General features: G+C 45.0%; 1 long non-coding RNA gene across 1 annotated transcript; it reads right to left on the bottom strand.

Moving 5' to 3' along the window:
- Positions 1–2,395: 2,395 nt before the first annotated feature.
- Positions 2,396–4,238, bottom strand: LOC140594176 (uncharacterized). Its single transcript, XR_011994756.1, has 3 exons — positions 4,110–4,238; positions 3,557–3,673; positions 2,396–2,848 (listed from the first exon to the last, which is right to left on the bottom strand). It is a non-coding gene; the product is annotated as an uncharacterized lncRNA (long non-coding RNA).
- Positions 4,239–8,380: the final 4,142 nt, after the last annotated feature.

Below are 8,380 nucleotides of genomic sequence, written 5' to 3'. Positions count from 1 at the left end.
TTTTCGTAGATGGCTTTTAAAATATTGAGGAATGTTTCCTGTATCCCTTCTACGCTCTGAAGAGTTTTGATCAGGAAGGGATGCTGTATTATATCAAATTCTTTCTCTGCCTGTATTGGGAGGATCATAGGGTTCTTGTTTTTTCTCTTGTTAATATGATCAATCACATTGATTGCTCTTATGGGTGTTGAACCAACTTTTCATCTCAGGGATAAATTCCACTTGGTCATGGTGAATCATTTTCTTAATGTTTTGTTGGGTCCTATTGGCTAGTATATTGTTGAGAATTTTTGCATCCATGTTCATCAGGGATATTGGTCTATCATTCACCTTTTTGGTGGTGTCTTTATCGGATTTTGGAATTAAGGTGATGCTGGCCTCATAGAACGAGTTTAGAAGTACTCCAGCTCTTTCATCTTTCCAAACAGCTTTACTGGAATAGGTATGGTATCTTCTTTAAACGTTTGATAGAATTCCCCAGGGAAGCCATCTGACCCTGGACTTTTGTGTCTTGGGAGGTTTTTGATGACTGCTCAATTTCCTCTCTGGTTATCGGCCTGTTCAGGTTTTCTATTTCTTCCATGTCCAGTTTTGGTAGTTTCTGGTTTTCCAGATATGCGTCCATTTCTTCTAGATTGCCTAATTTATTGGCACATAGCTGCTCATAATATGTTTTTAAAATCGTTTGTGTTTCCTTGAGGTTGGTAGTGGTCTCTTCTTTATCATTCATGATTTTATTATTTTGAGTCTTCTCTCTCTTCTTTTTAATAAGGCTGACTAATGGTTTATCTATCTTATTAATTCTTTCAATGAACAAACTCCTGGTTTTGTTGATCTGTTCCACAGTTCTTCTGGTCCCTATTTCATTGAGTTCTGCTCAAGTCTTTATTAACTCTCTTCTTCTGCTCGGTGTAGGATCTATTTGCTTTTTTTTCTCTGGCTCCTTTAGGTGCAAGGTTAGCTTTTGTATTTGAGTTCTTTCCAGTTTTTGGATGGATGCTTGCATTGTGATGTATTTCCCCCCTCAGGACTGCTTTTCCTGTATCCCAAAGATTTTGAATGGTTGTATCTTCATTCTCATTAGTTTCCATGAATCTTCTTAATTCTTCTTTATGTTCCTGGTTGACCCTTTCATGTTTTAGCAGGATGGTCCTTAACCTCCATGTTTTTGAAATCCTTGCAAACGTCTTCTTGTGATATAATTCTAATTTCAAAGCATTACGCTCTTAAAATATGAAGGGGACTATCCCAATCTTTTCGTATCAGTTCAGACCTGATTTGTGACCCAGTATATGGTCTATTCTGGAAAAGGTTCCATGTGCAGTTGAGATGAATTCAGTTGAGTTTGGGTGTAAAGTTCTGTAAATATCTGTGAAATTCATCGGGTACAGTGTATCATTTAAAGCTCTTGTTTCTTTGGAGATGTGCTTAGAGATCTGTTGATTATAGAAAGCACTACGAAAAAACAAAAGAAAAAAAAAGAAAGCACTACGTACAAGTCACCAGGTATAAGTGTATGATTATCTAAGTATGTCTTAACTTTGGTTATTAATTGATTGATATACTTGGCAGCTCCCACATTCGGGGCATAAATATTGATGATTGTTAGGTCATCTTGTTGGATAGATGCTTTAAGTATGATATAGTGTCCCTATTTATCTCTCACTACAGTCTTGGGGATAAACTTTAGTTTATCTGATATAAGGATGGCTACCCCTGCTTTCTTTTGAGGACCCTTTGAATGGTACATAGTCCTCCAACCTTTTATTTTCAGGATGTAGGTGTCCTTATGTCTCACATGAGTCTCTTGTAAACAGCAAATAGATGGGTTTTCCTTTTCATCCAGTCTGAAACTTTGCACCTTTTGATGAGGTTATTAAGCCCATTCACTTTCAGAGTTACTATTGAAGGATATGAATTTATTGTCATCATACTACCTATTCAGTCATGGTTTTTGTGGATTGTTTTCTTGGACATCCTCTTTCTATTAAAGAATCGCCCTTAGTATTTCTTGCAGAACTGGATTGGTGGTCACATTCTTTCAGTTTGTTGCCTATCTTGGAAGCTCTTTATCTATCCTTCTTTTCTGAATGAGAGCCTTGCTGGATAAAGTATTCTTGGCTGCATATTCTTCTCGTTTAGGACCCTGAATATATCCTGCCAGCCCTTTCTGGCCTGCCAGGTCTCTGTGGAGAGGTTTGCTGTTAATCTAATATTTCTCCCCATAAAGGTTAGATATTTCTTCTATCTTCCTGCTTTAAGGATCTTCTCTTTATCTTTGGAATTTGCAAGCTTCACTATTAAATGTCGAGGTGCTGAACGGTTTTTATTGACTTGGGGGGGGTATCTCTCTATTTACTGGATCTGAATGCCTGTTTCCCTTCCCAAGTTAGGAATGAGGGATTTGAGCAAGTGCATGCGGGCAGAACAATGTGAGACTCCACAAAGGAAAGGTCCGACTGACGCTTGAAAGTCATCTTTATTTATCCACGCATGGCACACAGGCTGGGTTTCAGGAACGAGGCTGAGATGGGCGCTGAACACCACGTGTGGCCATCATCTTCTCCCAAGCTCCACACTGTAGCGTTGTGGAGCGCGATATCGCTGTGCACCCTGACATGGTTCAGCCTGCGGTCATCACATTGCGGGCTGACCCAGAGACGAGATCGTGGGCATCAGAAGGACGCCCCAGGGGGAGGGAGGGCGACTTGGGTCCAAAGTCCGTGGGGCCTGGGCCAGCACACCCCAGGGGCTCAGCACACGATCACAGGATGAAAGAATGGACGTTGTTGACGTGGTTACACGGAGAAGCAACAGCAAGCGCTCTGACACGTCCATCTTAGAGAAGCTGTAAGATTAACTTACACAATTAACCGAATGGATACATTTTCCTCAAATTTACCAGGAGGGCAGAAGTTGCAGGTGTTTGAGTGTGGCTTCCCCAGTGTCCCCACTTTGGGAGTGGCGTGGTCTCATGTCTGGGGTGGGGGCAGGGGGCCCTAAGTTACACTGGGGCTAATGGAGCTCTCTCAGGCTCAGCTCCCCTTGTGGAGGCTGGGCGTCCCCGCTGGACCCTTTGGTCTCCCAGTCTGCTCTCCAGGGTTGATGCCCCACTGGCGAAGGGAAGCTCCAGTAAATGAGGAGCTTTCTACTAAGGCCTTCCTTCCTTCCCTCTCTCCCTCCTTCCTTCCCTGCCTACTTCCTTCTTTCCTTCCTTCCTTCCTTCCTTCCTTCCTTCCTTCCTTCTTTCTTTCCTTCCTTTCTTTCCCCTCCCTCCTTCCTTCCTTCTGTCCCTTCTTGCTTCCTCCCTTTCTTTCTCTCGCCATGGGTCCACACCTCCCTCCCTCCCTTGCTTTCTTTGAACTGAGCTCTTTACCCCAATTGCCCTGAGGCAGCCCCACAGGCAGCCCTGTGACAGCCCAAGACACCTGCTTGGACTAGAGTTGTAGAATGGGGTGAGAGGGCCACGCCCCACAATAGAAAGGTAGAGAGGCAAGGGCTATGGAATTTTGGCTCTTGTGGTAAGTCTCGTATCCGGTAGCAAAATGATTCTTACCAGTTCTTAAAGGAGTCATGGGTATTCCTGGCTCTTTTGCCTGTCGCTGCAAAGTATCATCAGCTTCTCACGTTTCCTGAAGATATGTGTCCGAATTTGATTGAGATTCCACGGGATCTATATATTGGTTTATGAAGATGACTTTAATATATATACGAATATATATATATATATATAATGTATACTTACTATGTACACATATGTATAATCTGTTTATTTGATGCTATCACCTGGAAAGGATATGGATGTATACTTTCCTTCCAGGCTCGGGTCCTGCCATTTTCTGGGATTCAGAGGTTCAAGGGTCAGAGCTTCAATGAGATCATAATGTGGGGCCCCCTTCTTTTTTGCAGGAAGCATTTGTTAACGGCAAAAAGTCCCTAGTCCGTTTCCACAAATCCTAGGTGCAGAACAATAGAGTCTTGGAAGAACCAGACCAAAGAACCTTGAATCCTTCTATGTCTATAATAGGGGTCTTGTGCTTGTGTGGGAGTTCTTCGAGGTCACCCATTCTCGCATTCACTTTCATCCAGGGCAGATCAATAGGACTCACCTGTGTAGAGATCAGATGACATGATTTCCACTCACTCTTCTCTACCTTGTGTCCTTGGTCTTGCTGTTTGCTCTGGGGTCACAGACCAAATTCCATGGAGAAACCAGTTATAAATGTAGAATTCATTCAGGCCGGCTAATTAGGAAAGAGAGGAAAGAAACTGGTTTTCTGGCAGAGACGACCCTGCTAAAGGTATCTCTGGCATCTGAAGGCGATTTACAAGGATGAAGGTAACATACAGAGAATAGTACGATAACCACGTTGTGGGTGAAAACGCCATGATGGACAAGGCTTACCCTGCAAGCTAAATGTTGATTGGCATTGTCTTGAGTTCCCAACATTCACCAAGTGAAGCTCCTGGGGATCGATTGTTCTGGCAATTCTGGATGATGTCAGAACCGTCCCACTCACAGGGAAATCATCTCTCCAGGATAGGATTTGTGAATCACGGAGGTCTGGATGGAGTTGGCTGGAATGTTGGGGAGGATAAGACTTTAACGTCTACTTAGGGCTGGGAGGGGGAGTAGGAGCAAAGAACAAACTGGAGTAACGGAGAACAGTAGCGAGAAAAAAGGAGCGGGGGCTGGAGGTTTTGGAAGGAATAGAGCAAGATTTGGGTGGGGAAACCTGTACGTTAGGGCGGCAAGGAGGGACAGCACTATGAACAGGAGGGAAAGAGATAGGCTTATGAGTTGAGAGGGGTGGCCGACGCTGGGGAGTATTCTGTGGACAAAAAGAGTTACGTACAAGAGGAAAGGGCCTTGGACAATGAGAGAAGGAAGGAATAGAGTAGATAGAAGGAGACCGGGGTTGAGAGGAGGAAGGAAAAGAGTGGGTAGGTGGAGCTCGGGGTCGAGAGGAGGAAGGAAAAGAGTGGGTAGGTGGAGCCCGGGGTCGTGAGGAGGAAGGCAAAGAGTGGGTAGGTGGAGCTCCGGGTCGAGAGGAGGAAGGAATAGAGTGGGTAGGTGGAGCCCTGGGTGGAGAGGAGGAAGGAATAGAGTGGGTAGGTGGAGCCCGGGGTCGTGAGGAGGAAGGAAAAGAGTGGGTAGGTGGAGCTCCGGGTCGAGAGGAGGAAGGAATAGAGTGGGTAGGTGGAGCCTGGTTTCGGGAGGAGGAAGGAATAGAGTGGATAGGTGGAGCCCGGGGTGGAGAGGAGCAAGGAATAGAGTGCGTAGGTGGAGCCTGGGGTCGAGAAGAAGAAATCCGAGGCAGCTTTTTTGTCATTTCTCCAAGGGCGTTTGGCTAGTTACTCATCTTGACCAAATGAGTAACTGGACATAAGCTCAGACTTACCCCATTATTTATGTCCCAAGCCAGGCCGCGCATCATCCCCTGGCTCAATGCCCATTGTGATACGTGTGGGCCCCTCCCTCTGGGCACGTCAGCAGGCTCACCAGCCAGGGACATGGCCCCGGGTGCGAGGTTGGAGAGTGATCCCAGGAAATAGCAGACAGAAGAAATGTCATAGGAGTCCCTAGGCCTTGGGAGAACATGTAGTTTTGCCCCTCACTAGGCAAAGATCGATCCAAGGGCTGTGCTGCAGTCCGGGCCTGGGCACCAAGAGAATGCATCGGAAGCAGGTGTGGGTAAAGTGGGAAGTGCATGCCTCCAGCTAGTTAACTTATTCCCTTCTCCAAAGCCCTCGTACATCACTTAGGCCACTCCATGAATATCAGTGATATTATTAAGAAGTCCAGGTGAATACCTGGAAAACTTCCTGTTTCCTTAGTCGGTTTCATGATTTCCTGTTTCTTGAGTTTCCTGGCTTTAACTGTAACCTGGATTTTCCATGAAAATACTGCTTCCTTTGCGTATGTCTTAAATAGGGACCCTTCCTCCCAAACTCTACGGTTCTTCGAGGTGGGGATGTACAGTATTTTCCTTGTTTCTTCTGACACCTTCAAGCTATTATGCCTCTTCCTCATTAGGAAATCTCTTGTTCCATAGAAACTTTGCTACTCACCATTTCCCTGGCACTCCAGATATAGATACCCGTTTCTTCGATGAGAAACTTGCGCTTATCTCAAAGTCTTAGTCTTGAAGCCATCATCGTTTTTGAACAAAAATATTTATTTATTAGAGAGAGTTAGACAGAGAGAGACAGACAGACAGACAGAGAATGACAGCGAGAGCAGGACGGAGGGAGGGAGAGAGAGAGAGAGAGAGAGAGAGAGAGAGAGACAGGGAGGAGAGGCAGTGTGTGTGAGAGAGAAGAAGCTGGGGAGGGGCAGAGGGAGAAGTAGAAGGAGATGTCCCACTCAGTGTGGAGTCTGACATGTGGCTTGATCCCAGGAACCCAGGATCATGATCTGGAGCAGAGGCAGATGCTCAACGCACTGAGCAACCCTGGCACCCCTTGAGTCCATCATCTTGAGTGACGTCAGCGTCCATGTAGATGATCCCGTTCAATCTACAGTGTCCATGTAGATTCAATGCTTTGTCTTCTCCTTTGATTTCTTTATCAATAATATCCACCCATCCATTCTACCTCAGCTGCTGCTTATGGCCATACCTGGTGTTTTCCAGTACCCAAGAATTTTCCCACTTCTGAAATCATGTACTCACACATTGCATTTTCTGACTACTACTTCCTGAGCTTACAATGTAATCACTGAATTGTTCTTACTTCATGGGGACTACAACCACTGACCCTTCCTTTCTTCTTATTGATTCTGATTCCTTTTATCTTGATTTCTCTCCTCACCCACTTCAGAATCTATGATTCCTAATTTCAATGATTTTCTTACCAAAGTCTATGCTCTCTTGCCAGATCTCTTTATTCTGCTTTCTTGGGCAGAAAATCCCAAGTCTGACAGATTCCAACAATTTGACATTCTGATGTTGATGAATGCTGCTGAAAAAAAAAATGTCATACAATGAGGAAGATACAACATAATACCCATAATTCTCAATACCTGTAAGACTGTTCATGGTGAGGTTTTTTTTTTTTTTTTTTATTAGAGTTGAGAAATATGCGAGACAACCTTAATGCACGTCAATAAGGACTTAGGCAAATTGTGGTGCAGCCATGAGAAAATGCTCCGCATCACTTGCCATCGGGGAACTATGAATCGATCCCACAATGAGATACCACCTCACACCAGTGAGAATGGGGAAAATTAACCAGGCAGGAAACCACAAATGTCGGAGAGGATGTGGAGAAAGGGGAACCCTCCTGCACTGTTGGTGGGAATGTGAACTCGTGCAACCACTCTAGAAAAGTGTGCGGGGGTTCCTCAAAGAGTTAAAACTAGATCTGCCCTTCGACCCAGCAATGGCAGTGCTGGGGATTTACCGCAAACATACAGATGCAATGAAACGCTGGGACACCTGCACCCCGATGTTTCTAGCAGCAATGTCCACAACAGCCAAACTGTGGAAGGAGCCTCGGTGTCCATGAAAAGATGAATGGATAAAGAAGATGTGGTGTATGTATACAATGGAATATTACTCAGCCATTAGAAACGACAAATACCCACCATTTGCTTCGACGTGGATGGAACTGGAGGGTATTATGCTAAGTGAAATCATTCAATCGGAGAAGGACACACATTATAGGGTCTCACTCGTTTGTGGAATATAAAGAATAGTGAAAGGGAACAAAGGGGAAAGGAGAAAAATGAGGAGTGGGAAATATCAGAAAGGGAGACAGAACATGAGAGACTGGTAACTCTGGGAAACGAACGGGGCGGGGGGGGGGAAGGGGAGGTGGGGGTGACTGGGTGAAGGGCACCGAGGCGGGCGCGTGATTGGAGGAGCACTGGGTGTTGTTCTATATGTTGGCAATTGAACACCAATAAAAAATGAATTTATATAAAAAAAAAAACGATGGTGCAGCCAATCCTAGTATACGAAAAGGAAATGTCCAGATGTACAAAATAAGGAGAGATAAGCACTTGAGGTTATATTAATGGCAGTGTAGGATGCGGTGGTGTGCAGATGATTAAATTTGTTAACTGCTAGGGGCTTGGTTTTTGCTGCTTATCTGGAAGTAAAACAACTGTCGTCACTGAGAATTGGAAATGTCTCTGACTGGTATCTGAGTTAAACATAATTTCCCCTGAGATACCAAAATCCTGTGCCTGGGATGCCTGGGGGGCTCAAGCGCTGTGCATCTGCCTTTGGATCAGGGATTGATCCTGGGGACCTGGGATCGAGTTCCGCATCGGGCACGCTGAAGGGAGCCTGCTTCTCCCTCTGCCTGTGTCACTGCCTCTCTCTGTGTGTCTCTCATGGGGAAATAAATAAAATCTTAAAACCAAAATAAGAGA

This window comes from Vulpes vulpes, chromosome 10, assembly GCF_048418805.1.
Source record: "Vulpes vulpes isolate BD-2025 chromosome 10, VulVul3, whole genome shotgun sequence".
Classification (NCBI taxonomy): Eukaryota; Metazoa; Chordata; class Mammalia; order Carnivora; family Canidae; genus Vulpes; species Vulpes vulpes.
The sequence above is the reverse complement of the archived record's forward strand: the minus strand, read 5'-3'. Positions and strand labels throughout refer to the sequence as shown.